Genomic DNA, 20,786 nt, shown 5'->3' on the forward strand with positions numbered 1-20,786 from the left:
CAGGATATATGATCAAGGCTGTAGCTCAAAGTGAATCCTTGTGAGTTATTACCGTATTTTATGTGGGGGTTCCATACTTTTGTAACCTAAGTGTTTCCTCTATTAAGGAGCACTCTGAAGTGCGTGCATGAGTATGCAGTAGTCACTCAGTCGTATCCGACTCTTTGCAACCCCATGGAGTGTAGACTGGTCTTTAAATCACCTGTGTTAGGATTTCCTGGAGTGTTTGTAAAAATACTCACTCCTGGATATCAGTTCAGACAATGAATCATGCTCTCTAGGGGTCGTACCCAGGAATCTGCATGTTCAATAAATTCCTCAGGTGCAGACTGTATTTTAAAACTCACTGCCATGGTCTATCGTCTTGCATTTCTGCACTGTGACTTTCTTACACCTGCCTCACTGTGCCTCTCCCCAGTTATCGATCATCATCTCAAAATGCTGGACAGAATGCTAATAGAATGTTTATCCTGCCATAGAGATGCCAACATAAAAATAAACACTGAGCTGTCAACACCTGGCTGACAGTGTCTTTACTTTTCACAACATAAGTTCAGATTGAGAAGTGAAATATTATCAGCATCACAGACACTATTATTAATACATATCCCCTCATTCACCTCCTTCCCCAAAGATAATAACTATTGTGAATCTTCTTGCCATAAATGAGCTTGCCTGTTTTTGACTTTTAAATAAAATTGAATCATGTGGTATGTCATCTTTTGTTTTTGGCTTCCTTTACTCAATGTTCTGTTCGTAAGATTGATTTGTGTTGCATGTAGCAGTTCATTCATTCCAATTACTATATAATACCTATAAATTTATAATTTATCCATTCTGCTGTTGATAGACATGTTTTCATTTTTATTTTAGTCTGGATTTGTATAGTGCTGAATAGTGCTATGAATATCTTATCTGTTTAAAAAGTGAAAGTAAAAGTTGCTCAGTCGCGTCCAACTCTTTGCAACCCGGTGGACTATATATTCCATGGAATTCTCCAGGCAAGAATACTGGAGTGGGTAGCCATTCCCTTCTCCAGGGGATCGTCCCAACCCAGGGATCGAACTCAGGTCTCCTGCTTTGCAGGTGGATTCTTTACCATCTGAGTCACCAGGGGAGGCCAACAATACTGGAGTGGGTAGCTTATCCCTTTTTCTAGTGAATTCCCGACCCAGGAATGTTTAGTTATATTTTGTTATTGAAAGAAGTTAAGGTTTCCCACTGTGATTGATAACTTTTACTTTTGTATTTTGCACCTTATGTCTTTTAAACCTATGTTAGTAGATGTATAACAATTAGAACTTATTAATTTTAGTAAGTCTAGCATGTGATATAGAGATATACACATATTATCTAGTGTAACCACTGAAAGAACGTGTAACTCGTAAGCTAATAAAATGAACTAATAAAAATACTCAACATAGATAAGGAGAGAAAAAGAAGTGAAACAGAAAAAAAAATAGTAAACAATTCCAAGATGGTAAATATTAACCTCCATGTATCCCTGGTTACATTATACCTGAAGGGACTAAGTCATTCAATAAAAGGCTAAAGATTTTCAGAGCTCTATACTTTATACAAGAGACATATAATCATCATTTTGATAGTCAGAGATCCTGCAACCAGTCTATCTCCAAAAGACTGGTTCTAGAACCCATGGATACCAAAACATGCTGTTGCTCAAGTCTTATAATCAGCCTTCAATATGTGCAGGATTGTGCATTCAGTGATTCAACCCAGATCCTGAACCTCGTACACAGCCCACCATGGTTAAACCTGCAGATGGGGAACCAGGGAATGTTAGGGTCTAACTGTACTGTACATACAAGACACAAAATATTTAAAATCTTATTTTATCTGGTACTACAATCACATTAACTTCTTTCGGTTTTTCTTTGTATAGCATATCATTTTTCATCATTTCAATATTTTTATGTCCACTGTCAATTTATTTCCTGCTTCTTTGATGGTAATATATCATTTTTCAGCTGCTTTACAATAATTATTACTTTTTTTTTTTGGTTTTTAACAGTTTTGGATTGCTTTCTTTGTATTTTCCCCTTAGATTTGTTAAACTTCCTGCACCTGTTTCTTGATGTATTCTATTAACATAAAAGCTTAGCCATTATTACTTTAAATAATTCTTGTGTCTCATTCTCTTTCATTTCTCTTCTAGAACTCTTATATGTTAAATACATGATAGACTTTTCACTATGACTCTTATGAGTCTTATAATAGTCTCTATATTTTTCATCCATTTGGCCCTCCATATTTCATTCTAAATGTTAACTGACTTCCACTTGCTAATCTTCTCTTTTGTCCAATTTATCATTAAACCAATCTAGTTCTTAATTTTAGTTATTTAAATTATCAGTTCTATAATTTTAATTTGATTTTATATAAGGTTATGTTTTCCTAATAAAATTCCCCATTTCTCATTTATTTTCTCAAATTTATAACACTTACTTTAATGTTCTTGTCTGACGACACTCTGTTTCTATTGTTGCTTTGCTTTTCTTTTGTCTTATTATTTTGTTCGGCTAGTAGTTTTTGAGTAAATTCCAGACATATGTTAGTAAACTTTTAGACAATCTGGATAACTTTACTTTTTCCAGAGAAGGTTATTCTATTCTTGTGTAAGCAGTAGAAAGGATAAGGTCATGCTAACCAATCAGAGACTGAGCTTACTCAAGTTAACTTCTTTGTAATTTTCTGTTTATTTCTGAGTAATCTTCACTTTTGGGGTTTAACTACCTAAGTGTCCTATCTGACAGTTTAGGATATTTAACAAACTTTTCCTTTTTGGTATGCCCTGAACTCTAATTTTTGTCTTCCTGACACCATGAGTCTTAAAACCCTCACATATGTTTCAGAGTTTTGCTGTTTGGTTTCTTGTGCTGGGCAGTTTAAGAATTCAGCCACACCTCAGGGGAAACAGTGTCAAGTCTCAGAGTCAATTTGTTACACTTCTTTTCATTCTAAAAATTAGACCCTCACATCCTGGCTACTTTGACTTCCAACTTTTACCTCCTTTGCTCTGTGGAGTTGCCAAAAGTTCTGTTGACATTTCTACCTTTCAGTAGCAGCCCCTCTATCTGATTATCAGTATCTCACTCCCAGCCAAGAATCAGAAAATACCTCAAAAGAATAAAACACCTCAACAGCACAGAAAATATTAGCTATTTCTGCAGTTACCTTCTCAAAATCTTTGTCATACTTCAGTTCAGTCACACAGTTGTGTCCAACTCTTTGCAACTCCATGGACCAGAGCACACCAGGATCCCTGTCCATCACCAACTCCTGGAGTTTACTCAAACTCATGTCCATCAAGTCGGTGATGCCATCCAACCATCTCATCCTCTGTCATCCCCTTGTCCTCCGGCCTTCAATCTTTCCCAACATCAGTGTCTTTTCCAATGAGACAGTTCTTCACATCAGGTGGCCAAACTATTGTAGTTTCAGCGTCAACATCCATCCTTCCAATGAATATTCAGGACTGATTTCCTTTAGGACTCGTTGGATCTCCTTGCAGTCCAAGGGATGCTCAAGAGTCTTCTCCAACACCACAGTTGAAAAGTATCAATTTGTTGGCGCTCATTGGCACTCAGCTTTCTTTATAATCCAACTGTCACATCCATACATGACTACTGGTAAAACCATAGCTTTGACTAGATGGACCTTTGTTGGCAAAGTAATGTCTCTGCTTTTTAACATGCTGTCTAGGCTGGTCATAGCTTTTCTTCCAAGGAGCAAGTGTCTTTTAATTTCAAGGCTGCAGTCACCATCTGCAGTGATTTTGGAGCCCAAGAAAATAAAGTCTGTCACTGTTTCCACCGTTTCCCCATCTATCTGCCATGAAGTGATGGGACTGGATGCTATGATCTTTGTTTTCTGAATGTTGAGTTTTAAGCCAGAGTTTTCAATCTCCTCTTTCACTTTTATCAAGAGGCTCTTTAGTTATTCTTCACTTTCTGCCATAATGGTGGTATCATCTGCATATCTGAGGTTATTGACATTGCTCCCCATAATCTTGATTCCAGCTTGTGCTTCATGCAGCCTGGCATTCCTCATGATGTATTCTGCATATAAGTTAAATAAGCAAGGTGACAATATACAGCCTTGACATACTCCTTTCCCAATTTGGAACCAGTCTATTGTTCCATGTCCAGTTCTGTTGCTTCTTGACCTGCATACAGATTTCTCAGGATGCAGGTCAAGTGGTCTGGTATTCCTATTTCTTTCAGAATTTTCCAGTTTATTGTGATCCACACAGTCAAAGGCTTTTGTGTAGTCAATAAAGCAGTTGTTTTTCTGGAACTCTCTTGCTTTTTTGATGATCCAGCAGATGTTGGCAATTTGATTTCTGTTTCCTCTGCCTTTTCTAAATCCAGCTTGAACATCTGGAAGTTCTATCTGGAAGTTCACGGTTCATGTACTGTTGAAGCCTGGCTTGGAGAATTTTGAGCATTACTTTGCTAATCTATGAGATGAGTGCAATTGTGCAATAGTTTGAACATTCTTTCACATTGGCCTTCTTTGGACTAGAATGAAACCTAACCTTTTCCAGTCCTGTGGATGCTGCTGAGTTTTCCAAATTCCTGGCATATTGAATGCAGCACTTACACAGCATCATCTTTTAGGATTTGAATTAGCTCATCTGGAATTCCATCACTTCCACTAGCTTTGTTCATAGTGAGGCTTCCTCAGGCCCACTTGACTTTGCATTTCAGGATGTCTGGCTCTAGGTGGGTGATCACACCATCGTGATTATCTAGGTCATGAAGATCTTTTTTGTACAGTTCTTCTGTGTATTCTTGCCACCGCTTCTTGATATCTTCTGCTTCTGTTAGGTCCATACCAGTTCTGTCCTTATTGACCTCATCTTTGCATGAAATGTTCCTTTGGTATCTCTAATTTTCTTGAAGAGAACTCTGGTCTTTCACATTCTATTATTTTCCTCTATTTCTTTGCATTGATCACTGAGGAGGGCTTTCTTATCTCTCCTTGCTATTCTTTGGAACTCTAAATTCAAATGGGTATAGCTTTTCTCCTTTGCCTTTAGCTTCTCTTCTTTTCTCAGCTATTTGTAAGGCCTCTGCAGGCAATCATTTTGCCTTTTTGCATTTCTTTTTTGGGGATGGTCTTGATCACTGCCTCTTGTACAATATCACAAACCTCCATCCATAGTTCTTTAGGCACTCTATCAGATCTAACCTCTTGAATCTATTTGTCACTTCCACTGTAAAAACATAAGGAATTTGATTTAGGTCATATTTGAATGGTCTAGTGGTTTCCCCTACTTTCTTCAGTTTAAGTCCGAATTTGGAAATAAGGAGTTCATAATCTGAGCCACAGTCAGCTCCTGGTCTTGTTTTTGCTGACTGTATAGAATTTCTCCATCTTTGGCTGCAAAGAATATAATCAATCTGATTTCGGTGTTGACCAGCTGGTGATGTCCATGTGTAGAGTCTTCTCTTGTATTGTTGGAAGAGGGTGTTTGCTATGACCAGTGTGTTCTCTGCAAAACTGTTAGACTTTGACCTTCTTCGTTTTGTACTCCAAGGCCAAATTTGCCTGTTACTCCAGGTATCTCTTCACTACCTACTTTTGCATTTCAGTCCCCTATAATGAAAAAGACATCTTTTTTGTGTGTTAGTTCTAGAAGGAAGGTCTTGTAGGTCTTCAAAGAACTGTTCAACTTCAGCTTCTTCAGCATTACTGGTGGGGGCATAGACTTGGATTACTGTAATAGTGAATGGTTTGCCTTGGAATCAAACAAATCATTCTGTTGTTTTTGAGATTGCATCCAAGTACTGCATTTCAGACTCTTTTTGACTATGATGGCCACTCCATTTCTTCTAAGGGATTTTTGCCCACAGTAGTAGACATAATGGTCATCTGAGTTAAATTCACCCATTCCAGTCCATTTTAGTTCACTGATTTCTAAAATGTCGATGTTCACTCTTGCCATCTCCTATTTGACCACTTCCAATTTGCCTTGATTCATGGACCTGACATTCCAGGTTCCTATGCAATATTGATCTCTACAGCATTGGACTTTAATTCCATCACCAGTCACATCCACAATTGGGTGTTGTTTTCTCTTTGGCTCTGTCTCTTCATTTTCGGGAGTTATTTCTCTATTGATCTCCCATAGCATATTGGGCTCCTACCGACCCGGGGAGCTCATCGTTCAGTGTCCTATCATTTTGTCCTTCATGCTCTTCATGTTAGTCATACTAGTTTTTGCCTCTTTTTTGTTTTTGTGTGGTCCAACCCTCTATACCCTGATGAGTTCTGAATTTTTTTTTAATCTGAATTTTGCCACTTCTGTGAGTGGCAGCATTAGTCTACCACACTCATCCCATCACAGTCGTAAAAGCAAAAGATAGACCAGTTACACTTACGCAAGGTCACAAGTAAAATGTCCACATAAGTAACTGTAGGGAAAGGCAGTCTCATGCATGCAGTGACTCACCCCCTATTCAAGCACATGAGAATGGACCTTGGGTCCTGAACAGTTTCTTATTGAAAGAGTCCTCATAGACTGTGGACTCATAGTCCTACCTTAGGTAGGACTGTCTTTCCCAGTTTCAAACTCAGTATGTGCTCCTTTGCCTTCCTTAAGCATGTGCGTCACATGGCACCTAGCACACCCCACTATTATATCTGTCCCCAGAGGGGAGAGGACAGTGTCCTTCTGGTGCCCCACCAGAGTGGAATATCCAGACTAATTGCCTTTTGTTTAAAAGAAAATCTTACTGAATATAGTTGCTTTATATGTTGTTAGTTTCTGCAGTACAGCAAAGTGAATTAGCTCTATGTTTACATATATTCGCTTTTTTGGATTTCCGTCCCATTTAGGTCATGACAGAGCACTGAGTAGAGTTCCCTGTGCTGTGCTGAAAGTTGCTGAGAGGGACTCACTGCCTATAGGGGAACCAGTGCCCACTACTGAAGCTGAACTTGCTCTCTCTCCTCTATGAGAGGAAAGTGCTTTCCATCCAGGGCTTGACTGCATTATTCTCCTTGGCAATTCTGATGCCACTGTGCAGGGGACAGAGGCATGCAGATTTCTAGCCTTGATAATGGGCCACTTGGTCAACAATAATCCTGTAGTGCATGCAAGCTTAGTTGCTCAGTTGCGTCTGACTCTTTGTGACCCCATGGACTGTAGCCCGCCAGGCTCTTCTGTCCATGGAATTTCCCAGGCAAGAATACTGGAGTGGGTTGCCATTTCCTTCTCCAGTGGATCTTCCTGACCCAGGGATTGAACCTGTTTACTGCCTTGCAGATGGATACTTTACTGCCTGAGCCACCAGGGAAGTTCAATACTATTGTAATGCCAAATATATATTATATAAGTCTTTTGCTCATTGTTCCTGTTATCTACTGCTGCATCCCAATCCTGAATGATTCAGACCAAGAACAATCATTTATTTTGCTCACAAACTTTCGATTTGGACAACACTTTAAAAGGAAAGTTTATCTCTGCTCTATGCAGCATGAGCTGAGAGACTGAAGGGTAAGGGTCATTCAGTGACTGGAGGCTATTTGAACACTTACTCACTCATATCTGGAAGTTGATAATGGGCTACTCTTTGGAACCTCAGGTAGGATAATTACAAGAACAACTGTATGTGATTTTTCTATATGATTCTTTGTTTTCTTACAGAATGTTTCTGGGGTTCTATGAATACCCCCAAATATAGGAAATATAAGCTTCCATTCTTTAAAGGCCTCAGCTGAAAAACTATTACAGCATAACTTCTGCCATATTCTATTAGTCCATATTCAAGAAAAGGGGACATGGACTCCACATTCTTAATGGGAGGAGTGTTAGGTATTTTTGAATTATGTTTTAAAGTACTCACATTCATTGATCCACTTAATTATTATATGTACTTAAATGTGCCCTGTACTGTGTTGGGAATACAGTAATGCACAAAATGTATCAAGTTTCTTCCCTCATAGTAGAAATAGAAAATTAAAACACATAAATCTACCCTATACTTTTGAATGGTTATATAAGGCAATGGAGCGTAATGATCAGGTTGAAAATTTTAACAGACAGTAACTGCAAAGTGTCTCATTGAAATGGTCACATTTAATCAGATGCCTGAATGAAGACTTGTAAGATCTAGAGCAGGAACTTGACAGGAAGAGGGGATGGAAAAGAAAACTGTACTGAAGGGAAAATGAAGTTGGGATGTTTGAGGAGTGGCTGAAGTAGGTAAGCAGAGTTGTGAGTGGCTGGAAAGAAAGTCAAAGACATTGGCAGGGCTGGGCATGTAATGTCTTAAAGATTGTTCTAAGGAATATGAATTTTCTTTTGAGTACTGTGGGATGACATAGATGGGTTTTAGATAAAGGTTAACAGATTATTATTTGTGCTTTAAAAAATCATTCTGCCTGCTGTGTAGATTGAGCAGAGAGTGGCAAGAAGGAGATGTTAGGGGGCAAGAGATAAAGTTAACTTGGATGGTCACAACAGAGTTGGTTAAAAGTAGGTGGATTCACAGTATGTTGTAAAGGTAAGTGCAGTGAAAGTTGCTCAGTTGTGTCTGACTCTTTGCAACCCCATGGGCTCTACAGTCCATGGAATTCTCCAGGCCGGAATATTGGAATAGGTAGCCTTTCCCTTCTCCAGGGGATCTTCCCAACCCAGGGAAGAACATGTTTGGAAGGTAAAGCTTACTACTATCCAGTGGAATGGATATGTACTATGCCAGGAACAGAAGAGAATATTATAATATTTGCAGTTTTGCTCTCAGCAACAAGGTGAATTGTGATGCCTTTAACGAGATGAAAAAAGAGTAGGAAAGAGTGGGGTATAATTTAGGAGTTCTTAAATACGTTATGTTTGAGCTTGCTATTAGGTATTCAAATGCCAAAAAGGTAATTGAGTATATAGGCATAGAATTTAGGGGAGAGGTCCACATTAGGATTAGAAATGTGGAGTCCTCAAGCTGTAAATGATATATAAAGTCATTGAGCTAGATAAGAATCACCAACAAAGTAAGTGCAGACAGGAAGGAAATAAAAATTAAACACAAAATTTTTCAATTCATTAAAATGAAACATTTTAGATCACACTTTTTTAAAGAATAAAGCTTAGAAGGGAAGAATTTGAGTCATAAATTCTAAGAATATTACCCTTATTATTATTCTCAGAAAGATTAAAAAAAATAAGGCAGAGAATATTAACATCCTGGGACCATAATCAATGGACAGAGAGCACTATGGGAGACTGAATCACATCACGCTCTGCCTCTTATTTACTGAAAGCAAGAATTTCCAAGGATATCTAATTTCCCAGAAATTTAACCTTTCATCTTAACTGGGCTATACATGGAGTACATAACATTAATTTATTCTATAAAATATATTAGAAAACATGAAAATTTTTTCTTGCAGTGTAAATAGAATCACTAGCTTTATGTTAACTAATCTAAAACAATACAAATAATGTAGACCTTCTGATACTCAGAAGACTGAATCTTCAGGACTCTTCTTACAGTCCTGCCCCCATTGTAACTCTAGCAGATTCCAAACCAAATGCATATGAGAAATGTGATATCTTCAATTAAAAAAGAGAAGAGAGCCAAGCACTGAGCCCAGAGAACGTTCAATAATTAGAGCTCATGAATAAGAGGTGAATCGTTACAGGTAACTGAGAATTAGAAATCAGTGAAAAATGAGGAAAAAATATACAGTTTGATGCCTTAGAAACCAAGTTAATAAACTGTCTTCAACAAGAAGGTAGTTATTATCCTGAAATAAAATGAGAAATAGAAGTTGGCTATTAGATTTGGCAAGACAGGTAACATTGTTAAGTATAATCTTGGTAGACTTTGGGGACAGTGTTGTGACTGGCATAGATAGAGGAGTGAATCCCTGCAGAGAGGTAGAGACATTGAATACAGACAACTGTTTCCAGGAGATCTACTATAAAAGAAAAGCTGAGACTAGAGAGTGGTAGGAGGAAAACACAGAGCCTAGGAAAGTTTTATGATATTTACCACAGCATATTTGTATACTGTTGGGAATGACCCAGAAGAGAGAAGGAAGTTGATGATGTAAAAGACTGGAGGACAGGTGTAGGTGCCATGTCTTAAATAGGAAAGAGGACATGGATTTAGTGTACAAGAGGTTGCCTTTAGACGGAAACAAACACCTCACTCATGTTAGACAGGAAGGAAGACTAGGTGAGGTGGGTAGTCATATAGGTTTGGTGGTAGAAAAATGAAGGAGTTTTCTTTTAATTACTCTGATTTTATCTCTAAAATAGGAAGCAATCGTGATCTAAGGGGATTGTGAGATAAAGGGGTCTATAACGTTTGAGGAGAGAATAGGAATGAAACAGTCCCCCGGAGAAGAGAATGCATTAACTAGGACAGAGGGGTTCTGAGAGGCAGTGTTCACAGGGCTGGGGTACTTTCCAGTGAGCAAGAGGGAAAGAAAATCTCCAGAGAACAAGAAAGTCTTCAGAGTTCTACAGAGCACAATGGAAAGATTTGAGAGTGCAATAAAGATGCCTGAAATATGGTACATTCAAATTATAGAAGATGATACAGCAGTTGAAGAAAATGAAATTATACATATACTATGCCAACATGCACACATCTGAAAAATATCATGTTAAGTGAAAAAAAAAAGCAAGTTGCAAAGAGACTTAACTATTTTATAATTAATATAAGGTTTTATATAAACAAAAAATCACTATCTTGTTTAGAGATAGCTATGTTACTCTACAGATATAAAACATTTAACTTGAAAAGAGTCACACTGAATTTACCATAACACATATCACTCTGTGGGAGAAGGCAAGAATGGAAAAAAAAGTGCACTTAAATTCCTTTTCTTCATTTATAAAATCAAAGAACATACATTATTAAAAATGTAAATTTATATAGCAACTATGGAGAACCCCATGAATATTCCTTTAAAAGCTAGTAATCAAGCTACTGTATGATGTGGCAATCCCACTCTTGGGCATATACCCTGAGGAAACCATAATTGCAAAAGACATATGTATCCCAATGTTCATTTCAGCACTGTTTACAATAGTTAGGACATGGAAGCAACCTAGATGTCCACTGGCAGATGAGTGGATAAAGAAGATACGGTACATGTATACAGTGGAATATTACTCAGCCCTCAAAAGGGATGAAATTGAGTCAGTTGTTGTGAGGTGAATGAACCTAGAGACTGTTATACAGAGTGAAGTAAGTCAGAAAGAGGAAAAAAAAGTATCATATATTAATACATATATATGGAATCTAGAAAAATGGTACTGACAAACCTAGCTGCAGGGGAGGAATAGAAACACAGACATAGAGAATGGATTTTGGACACAGCAAGGGAAGGAGAAGATGGGATGAATTGAGAGAGTAGCATTGAAATATATACATTACTATGTGTAAAACATCAATAGCTAGCAGAAAGTTGCTGTATAATACAGAGGGAGCTCAGCCTGGTGCTCTGTGATGACCTACAGGAGTAGGGTGGAGTGGGGTGGGGTGGGAGGGAGGGGATATATGTGTACTTGTGGCTGATTCATGTTGTCGTATAGCAGAAACCAACCCAACACTATAAAACAATTACATTCCAATTAAAAATACATTAAAAAATCATACATGTATAGGTATATGTTGGACACGACTGAAGTGACTTAACATAGGTATATGTTTACTATATTATTTTGGTACATTTCTACATTTAGAAAAGAAATAAGGATAAAGATGCAGAAAAATTTAATAGCACATCCAAACAAAAAAAAATGAGCATTTCTATTAGTAAAATCAAAGCAGCTATGTTATTTGAGGAAAACTTAAAGGATATATAATTACTATTGAGTTATTTGGGGCCCTGAGCTTAAGCAGCAGAGTTCTAAAAGCAAAGTTGTTTTGTCAGTTTCCCATTTCTATTTATTCTACAAGTTGCCTCTCACATCCACAATGTTTTTTAATCAAGAATTACTTGATTAGAACAAAGATACCCCTCTTTTTTAGAAGTATTTAGTGTTTGCCTTTCTTCTAGTTGAGAACTTTGACTTATACAGTTTTGGAATTCATCTAATATGTTAATATTAGGTAAGAGGAGGACCAAAGTGGTATTCCGGCACAAAGAAGTTAAGAGAGCCCAGATACTTTATGATCTTTTCAGTGCCTGTAAAGACCTTATGTAATTTACCACAAGTCCCCAGAAAGAAGATGTGATATCCTGATGAAATGTCTCAAAAGGCTGCATAAAGGATGAGAGAGGATTACATGTGTCTTTAAAAATCTTCTATATTATGTCTCAGTAAATAGATATGTCAAGGACTGCTGAATACAAATGGCTGCTAAGGGATCTACCTGTATATGGACCTGCTTCATCTCCAAAAACAAAACAGCAAATCCAAATAATGTCTCACCTCCCACTCAGATTTCCAATTAGGGAAAGACCCTGCTTCAGCCTGCCTGCTGATCTACCATGCAGACTGATCCCAGTATCACCTATCAAATAGCCTGTTAGTTCTTATCAGGTAATCACTCAGCTTTTATCCAGAAGTGTGTGTGAGAGAGAGAGAGAGTGAGAGAGAAAAAAGGGAGGACGGACAGAATGAAAAGGGAGAAACAGTTACAATTCTGATTGCTGACAACTGTGAAATCTTAGTTGACTATGACTTGCATGGCAGTCAGAACTCTTGGGAAGTTTAGTCAAGGAAAGTTACATTTCCAACCTGCTTTCATATACAGTTTTTTTTTTTGCACACACAGAAGAAACTGCTGGTCTTTGATTCTAACTCAGAATAATATTGTTCCAGGGAGAGGATGACTCACTCAAGTTGTATAGCTTCTTTTTATTGAAATATTTTAAAGACAGAAGAAAAAGAGTCAAGAACCTAAATTAAGGCACAGACTTCAAGTAGTGAAATATGTAAATATATGGCTTGTTTATGTATGATTTAGAACGTGTGTGTATGTTGTTAGATCACTTTCGAAAGTTGTTGTCAAGAGGCCATGGATCATATATGCTTTCTCTCTTCCTAAGCACATGGACACATGCCTCAAATTCTGCAAAACACCTTTTCCCAGAATGCCCACCTGTATAAATGGCTTTTAGTATCAATAAAAAGGCCTCTGAATGTCTTTTATTTCCCAAACCACTGAAACAAGGAAGAATAAATTATCCTGAGACTAAGTCCTCATGAATGCATGCATGCTAACTTGCTTCAGTTGTGTCTGACTTTGCGACCCCATAGACGGCAGCCCACCAGGCTCCCCTGTCCACAGGATTCTCTAGGCAAGAATACTGGAGTGGGTTGCCATTTCCTTCTCCACTAAGTCCTTATAGCTACCATTGAAGACCACAGTCACCATAACTTCTAGCTTGATTTTCCTTTGGTTTGCACTGGTGAGAAAATGACCCATGTCTTCTTGTTAGACAAAGGTCAGGGCTGACTCTCACTCTCTCCTCCCATAAGCTGGCAGCATTGTGTATGTATGTGTGTGTATGAGATTTAAGTGTGACTATGTGCTTGTGTATATGCATGTACATGAGTGTATATTCAAGTGTATGTCTAAGCATATGTGTGTATATGTTTGCATGTGTGTATACATATGTATCCATGTGTGTACGTGTGTGGGGCTGTGTGTGTGCATTTTTAAGGGGAAAGAGTTTCTAATGTAGGGCTGTGTGGTTGCAGAAATCTTTTACTTTTCAAACACTGTGAAAGGCTCTCACCAGGGCCTTCTCTGTAGAAGCTGGTTTTGGCTGTCCTTCCTGTCACTGCAGAGGCCAATGGGCAGGACATCTTCTACCTCACTGTGCTGGCTGAGGGCTTCTAGCTGAGAGAGAGAGAAGGCTTCTAGCAAATATAAAGGAGCACTGCCCAAGGCTAAATGCCCCAGGAATTAGACTTCACCCAGGTGACGCTAGTGGTAAAGAACTGCCTGCCAATGCAAGACATAAGAGATGCGGGTTTGATCCCTGGGTTGGGAAGATCCCCTGGAGAAGAGAATGGCCATCCACTTCAGTGGGTTTCCCTCATAGCTCAGTTGGTAAAGAATCTGCCTGCAATGCAGGAGACCCAGGTTCAATTCCTGGGCCGGGAAGATACCCGGGAGAAGGAAATGGCAACCCACTCCAGTATTCTTGTCTGGAGAATCCCATGGACAGAGGAGCCTGGCAGGCGACAGTCCGTGGGGTAGCAAGAGTCAGACACAATTCAGTGACTAAACCACCACCCACTTCAGTATTTTTGCCTGGAGAATCCCATGGACAGAGGAGCCTGTTAGGCTACAGTCCATGGGGTCCCAAAGAGTCAGATACAACTGAAGCAATTTAGCATGCATGCCTGTGTAATGCTTTACAGTTTACTAAAATGCTTCCACATTGTTTATTCAATAAAAATTTGCCTAGAAATATTCCCTTTCCACACTCTTCCTTGCTTATCACTTGCATTTACTGACAAAGCGGCTTTTTTTTTTTTTTTTTTTTTGAGGACCTTAAAGATTTGACTCACTGGAAAAGACTCTGATGCTGGGAGGGATTGGAGGCAGAGGAGAAGGGGACGACAGAGGATGAGATGGCTGGATGGCATCACTGACTCGATGGACGTGAGTCTGAGTGAACTCTGGGAGTTGGTGATGGACAGGGAGGCCTGGAGTGCTGCGATTCATGGGGTCGCAAAGAGTCGGACACGACTGAGCGACTAAACTGAACTGAAGAAATAGATACAGAACTGGGAGTTAAAAAGAACCCAGCTGTTTGTCCCTAAATAGGGCTTTAGATTGACGGAACCATCAACCAAGCAATAGTGCCTTTAGCGTGGTGCCCTCCAAAAGAGTGGACACCCCCCAATTGTTTTTTGATGCTGGGAGGAGGCCTTGTCCTAAATTGTGCTTAAGAGCTCAGACTGGTACCTAATACCCCTGCCCTGTCAACCACCCACAACTCTACCCACAGTGGATAGACAGAGATGAATGTTTGTGGTATAACTACTATGCTTCAATTCTCATTTCATTTATTTCTCACATTAGCCAATAAGGGTAGCTCTTACAATCCTATTTTTATAGATAGTCAAGAATTCTATATAACTTACTCAAGGACACAGGGCAGTAAGTGTTAGAGATAACATTTGGGCCTCAGTCTTCCCGAATCAAATTTCTATTTCCTATATCCACTGTATTTTAATCAGAAAGGAAAATAAAATAGCTTCCCCCCAACATATGTCATGATGTCAGAAAGATTTTGCAGCTTTTTTGAGTGATACTTCTACCTACAGACTAAAAATTATTTCTCATCTCTTATCTAAAACATGCTGCTGCTGCTAAGTCGCAGCAGTCGTGTCCGACTCTGTGCGACCCCATAGACGGCAGCCCACCAGGCTCCCCTGTCCCTGGGATTCTCCAGGCAAAAACACTGGAGTGGGTTGCCATTTCCTTCTCCAATGCATGAAAGTGCAAAGTGAAAGTGAAGTCACTCAGTCGTGTCTGACTCTTAGCGACCCCATGGACTATAGCCCACCAGGCTCCTTTGTCCATGGGATTTTCCAGGCAAGAGTATTGGAGTGGGGTGCCATTGCCTTCTCCGATCTAAAACATGACTCTTTTCTATTCCTCTAGTGTTAGCCCATCACCCTACTATGATCCAGAGAGTCCCCTGAAAAGTAACTGATCTGAAAATGGAAGGTATCCTAACCAATAAAAGAACATGTGTAAGGGCACAGTACTTGAAACTAAAGGAAAATAAATGGTAGGTTATGGCACACATGCAGCCAACCACCCAGAGCTTGCTGTAAGAGTAGAGAGATGTCTAAGAGCCAGCCAATGCTCCATGCCTCCCTCAGTCAAGAACGATATTCATTTTCTCCCAACCCTCTAAGCAAACTACTTTATTACATGGTCTTTCCAGCATTAGCCATTGCCAGGGGGCCAAATACAATAAATGGATCAATGGCTTGATGCTATTAAGCAGCTCCTATAAAGAAAAGAAATAACCTGCAGTTTCCTTGGCAATAAGACATCAATACTAGACGTCCTCCAAGGAGGTCTCTCAAGCAGAGTGCCTACACACATTCCTGATCAATAAAGCATTAAACAAGGAATTGTATACTGGCGTGGCAAACAATGAACAGTGCTGAATCATCTATATCCCTTCAAAACGAACCAAACTTTAGGCCATGTGAAATGGAAACAAATCTTTGCACATCCCCATGCATGACTTACTGGTGAGCTGTGTTCTTTGGTCAGGGCTGGACTCATAGTATGTTCTCAAGTACCTGCCTTGACAACACTGAATAATGGCAGTAGTAACAATAATGTAGTAATAAGTAGCAGGTAATAGTAATAAGTAATAATTGCTAAATGCTGTGTGTTTATTAACTTGTGTAATCCTCACAGCAACCCTACAACATAGGTACTATTATTATCTCCACTGTGAAGAAAGAAATGGAGACGTCACTAAGATAGTGACATACAAAGCTATTGAATTTACTTCCTTTCACAATACACAGAATATACAGCTCCTTATGGATCAATTCCTTCCGAGAAAAATCCAGAAACTAGTTGAGTGACTCCTACACATCAGGCAGCTGAGAAAGTACCCACGTTGAAACAGGTGGGAAAGGCTGAGACCTACACCATAACCCCACACTAATTGTGCTTTACAGTTGGGAGGGAAGTTCCCAGCTTCTCCAAGAGGAGGGAAGAGTTTGGACCTCACATTGAGAATCCCAACTTTTAAGGCTGCTACTGGAGGCACAACCCCCAAATGACCTAGCTCTGAATACTCATGTTCATGAATTCCACAGAACTATAGCAAACAAGCAGTTTTTAAATGGATGTGCAAATACTCCCTGTGACTAGATGCCTGGGCTTGGTGCAAAGGGAGCAGGAATAAGCACCCATCTCCCAGTTTCCTCCAGGAAGGGGCTTGACTGCATACTTTTCCAGCTGTTGCCTGAAGGTCCGGCTTCTGATCAGCCTGTATTTAGTTGCTGACTACCATCCTCCTCAGAGCTCAAAAGAGCCAGTAGGCACCTACCTTACATTCTCCCTCTGGCTTCCTCCAACAGTAAAACCAAGTCTCCAACTTCTTCCTGGAAGGAGCTTGTTCACACTTCCTGTGTACCAAATTTTGTGGCTGCCACCTGAAGCATAAGCCCTCATATTAACTAGCTCTGACAGCCAACAGGGTTCAGATTTCACTAGTCCCACAGGACCATGTTAAACAAACAAAAAAAGCAGTTTTCAAATGGGCATGAAAGCACTTTACTGCAGCAGTTCCTACCAGACAGCACAGAGGGAACAGCCAAAACACCTATCTCCCACTTTCTCCCTGGAAGAGATTTCACTTAATATTTCCCCAGCTTCTCTCTGAGGTTCTGGGTTTTAATCAGTCTGCATGAGGAGCTGGCTAGTATCTTCCTGGTAGCCCAGTAGTGCTGGCAGTCACATTTCCCACTGTCTCCTCCAACTTAATCCAATAGTAATAGCAAGTCTCCAGTTTCTCCTTTGAAATGAGCTTGTCCACACACTTAGCAACCCTAATATTATGGCTGCCACCCCAGGGGCTGGCTCTCAGTTTACCTAGCTCTGGGATGAGTCCCTTGCTGCTGCTAAGTCGCTTTAGTCATGTCCGACTCTGTGCAACCCCACAGACGGCAACCCACCAGGCTTGGGACTACACAAAATGAAAAGGCAGTTCTATTTGAGCTGCAAGGACTCCCAGATATTATTCCCTCATACCCAGCACAGTGAATCAGAAACCAGCTTCTGATTCCCCCCTGGGAGGGGCTCTACTGTGTATAGAATGTCCTGATTTTCCTACCTGCTGCCTGAAGTTTCAGTGTTCAACTAGCCTGCATCAGGGAATTCAAGGGGTTGGAGGTTAGTAGTCCTCTGGGAGCCTAAACAAGAATGTGGACATCTCCAACATCTTTGGTACACTGAAGGTTTTGCTACACCCTCAAAAACTGGGAGCCACTAGGAAAACAATGGCAGCACGGACATAAACATTTGAAAGACATCCAGGTGCTCAGGCCAGGCTGACTGATGAGGTTAGTCTCCTTATGAGGCCAATCTATCAAAATTAAATAAGCAGCCTTTTTATTTAATGTACATATATTGACAAAAAGAGTCAAAGAAAATGAAGAAATAGGGGAATATGTTCCAAACACAAGAACAAAAGAAATCGCTAGAAACCAAATCTAATGAAAAGGAGATAAGTGATTTACCCAACAAAGAATACAAAATAATGGTCATAAAGATGCTCAAAGTCAGGAGAATAATGCATGAAAAAAGAGAATTTTGACAAAGAGAACATTTTGAAAAGTACCATACAGAAATCATAGAGTTGAAAAATATAACTGAAGTGAAATTTTAATATAGGACTTAAAGAGCAGACTAAGTCAACCAGAAAAAAAAAAAAATCAGCAAACTCAAAGACAGTGGAATTCATCAAATCAGAAGAGTAAGAAGAAAAAGAGTGATGGTAGCTTCAAGGACTATGTTACAGTAAGTATCAAGGAAACAAATATATACATTATAGAGGTCCCAGAAGGAGGAGAGAGAAAGAGGCAGAAATTTTATTCAAGTAAATAATGGCTGAAAACTTTCCTAACCTGTGGGAAGAAACAGATATCCAGAACTAGGAATCCAAAAAAGTACAAAATAAGAAAGAATCCAAGAGCCATATGTGAAGTTGCTCAGTTGTGTGCAGCTCTTTGCAATCCCATGGACTGTAGCTTACCAGGCTCCTCTTCCCTTGGAATTTTTCAGGCAAGAGTACAGGAGTGGCTTGTCATTTCCTTCTCCAGAGGATCTTCCCAACCTGGGATTCAAACCTGGGTCTCCCACATTGAAGACAAATGCTTTACCCTCTGAGCCACCAGGGAAGACCCATACTGAGACACATTGTAATTAAACTGTCAAAAGTTAAAGAGAAAGGATAATCTGAAAGCTTCAAGAGAAAAAGTAGCCTGTCATGTACAAGGAAACTTCCATGAGACTTTCAGAAGATTTTTAGTGGAAACCTTGCAGGCAAAAAGGAAACAGGATGATCTACTCAAAGGGCAGAAATAAAACATAAACCAAACCAGCCAACTCTGCCAACCAAGAGTATTCTACCCAGCAATGCTGTCTTTTACGATTTAAGGAGAGAGAGAGTTTCCTGACGGAGAAGGCAATGACACCCCACTCCAGTACTCTTGCCTGGAAAATCCCATGGATGGAGGACCTTGGTAGCATCCATGGGGTTGCTAGAGTCGGACACGACTGAGCGACTTCACTTTCACTTTTCACTTTCGTGCATTGGAGAATGAAATGGCAACCCACTCCAGTGTTCTTGCCTGGAGAATCCCATGGACGGGGAAGTCTGGTGGGCTGCTGTCTATGGGGTCACAAAGAGTCGGACACGACTGAAGCGACTTAGCAGCAGCAGCAGCAGCAGCAGAGTTTCCTGAACAAACAGAAGTTAAAATAGTTCACCAGCACAAAACCAACTTTACAAAAATGTTAATGGGAGTTCCTAAAACTTAAACAAAAGGGTGCTATTTAGTAACATGAAAACACGTGAAAGTGTAAACTGGAGAAGGTAAACATATAGTTAAATTCAGAATATTCTAAAGTTGTAATGGTGGGTGTAAATCACTTATAACTCTAGTATAAAGATAAAAAGGAAAGTATTTTAAAAATAACTAAAACAACCTTATTTGTTAGTGGATATGCAAATCTGACTTGATGGACATGAGTTTGAGCAAGCTCCAGGAGTTGGTGATGGATAGGGAAGCCTGGCATGTAGCAGTACATGGGGTCACAAAGAGTCAGACACGACTGAGCGACTGAACTGAATTCAACATAGAACAATATAAATGTGACATCAAAAATATAACCCCCTAGGAGAAAGTATAAAAATTTAGAACTTCTGTATGCATACAAAGTTAAGTTGTTATCAGCTTAAAACAGACTAGTATAAAATGTTTAATGCTAGACTCATGCTAATTACAAAATAAAAAACCTATAGTAAGTAGATAAAGGAGAAGGAATCAAAGCATACCACTATAAAAAATAATCAAATCATAAAGGAGAGGAAGAAACAAAGGAACTATCAGAAAGCAAAAAAAAAAAAAAAAAGACAACAGTAAGTCTATACTTATCAATAATTAATTTATATAAGTGGATTAAGTTTTCCAATCAAAATGCAGAGTGACTGAATAGATACATATGTAAGGATTTATATATCTATATCTATATATATATAAGACCTGACTGTATACTGACTTATAGTCACTAAAGAGACTCACTTGGGCTTTAAATACATACATAGACTGAAAGTGAAGAGATAGAAATGATATTCCTTGCAAATGGAAACCAAAAAAAATGAACAAGCATCAATCTATGTATATCACACAAAATAGACTTTAAGTCAAAAATGTAATAAGGAACAGAGAAGATCATTACACAATAGTAAAGGGGTCAGTCATAAGGTTATAATAACTCCAGTTATTCATGCAGTCTATTGCTGCTACTGCTGCTAAGTCATGTCCGACTCTGTGCGACCCCATAGACGGCAGCCCACTAGGCTCTCCAGTCCCTGGGATTCTCCAGGCAAGAACACTGGAGTGGGTTGCCATTTCCTTCTCCAATGCATGAAAGTGAAAACTGAAAGTGAAGTCGCTGAGTTGTGTCCGACTCTTAGCGACCCCATGGACTACAGCCTGCCAGGCTCCTCCGTCCATGGGATTTTCCAGGCAAGAGTACTGGAGTGGGGTGCCATTGCCTTCTCCATGCACTCTA

The sequence above is a fragment of the Bos javanicus genome, chromosome 12 (genome assembly GCF_032452875.1).
Source record: "Bos javanicus breed banteng chromosome 12, ARS-OSU_banteng_1.0, whole genome shotgun sequence".
NCBI lineage: Eukaryota > Metazoa > Chordata > Mammalia > Artiodactyla > Bovidae > Bos > Bos javanicus.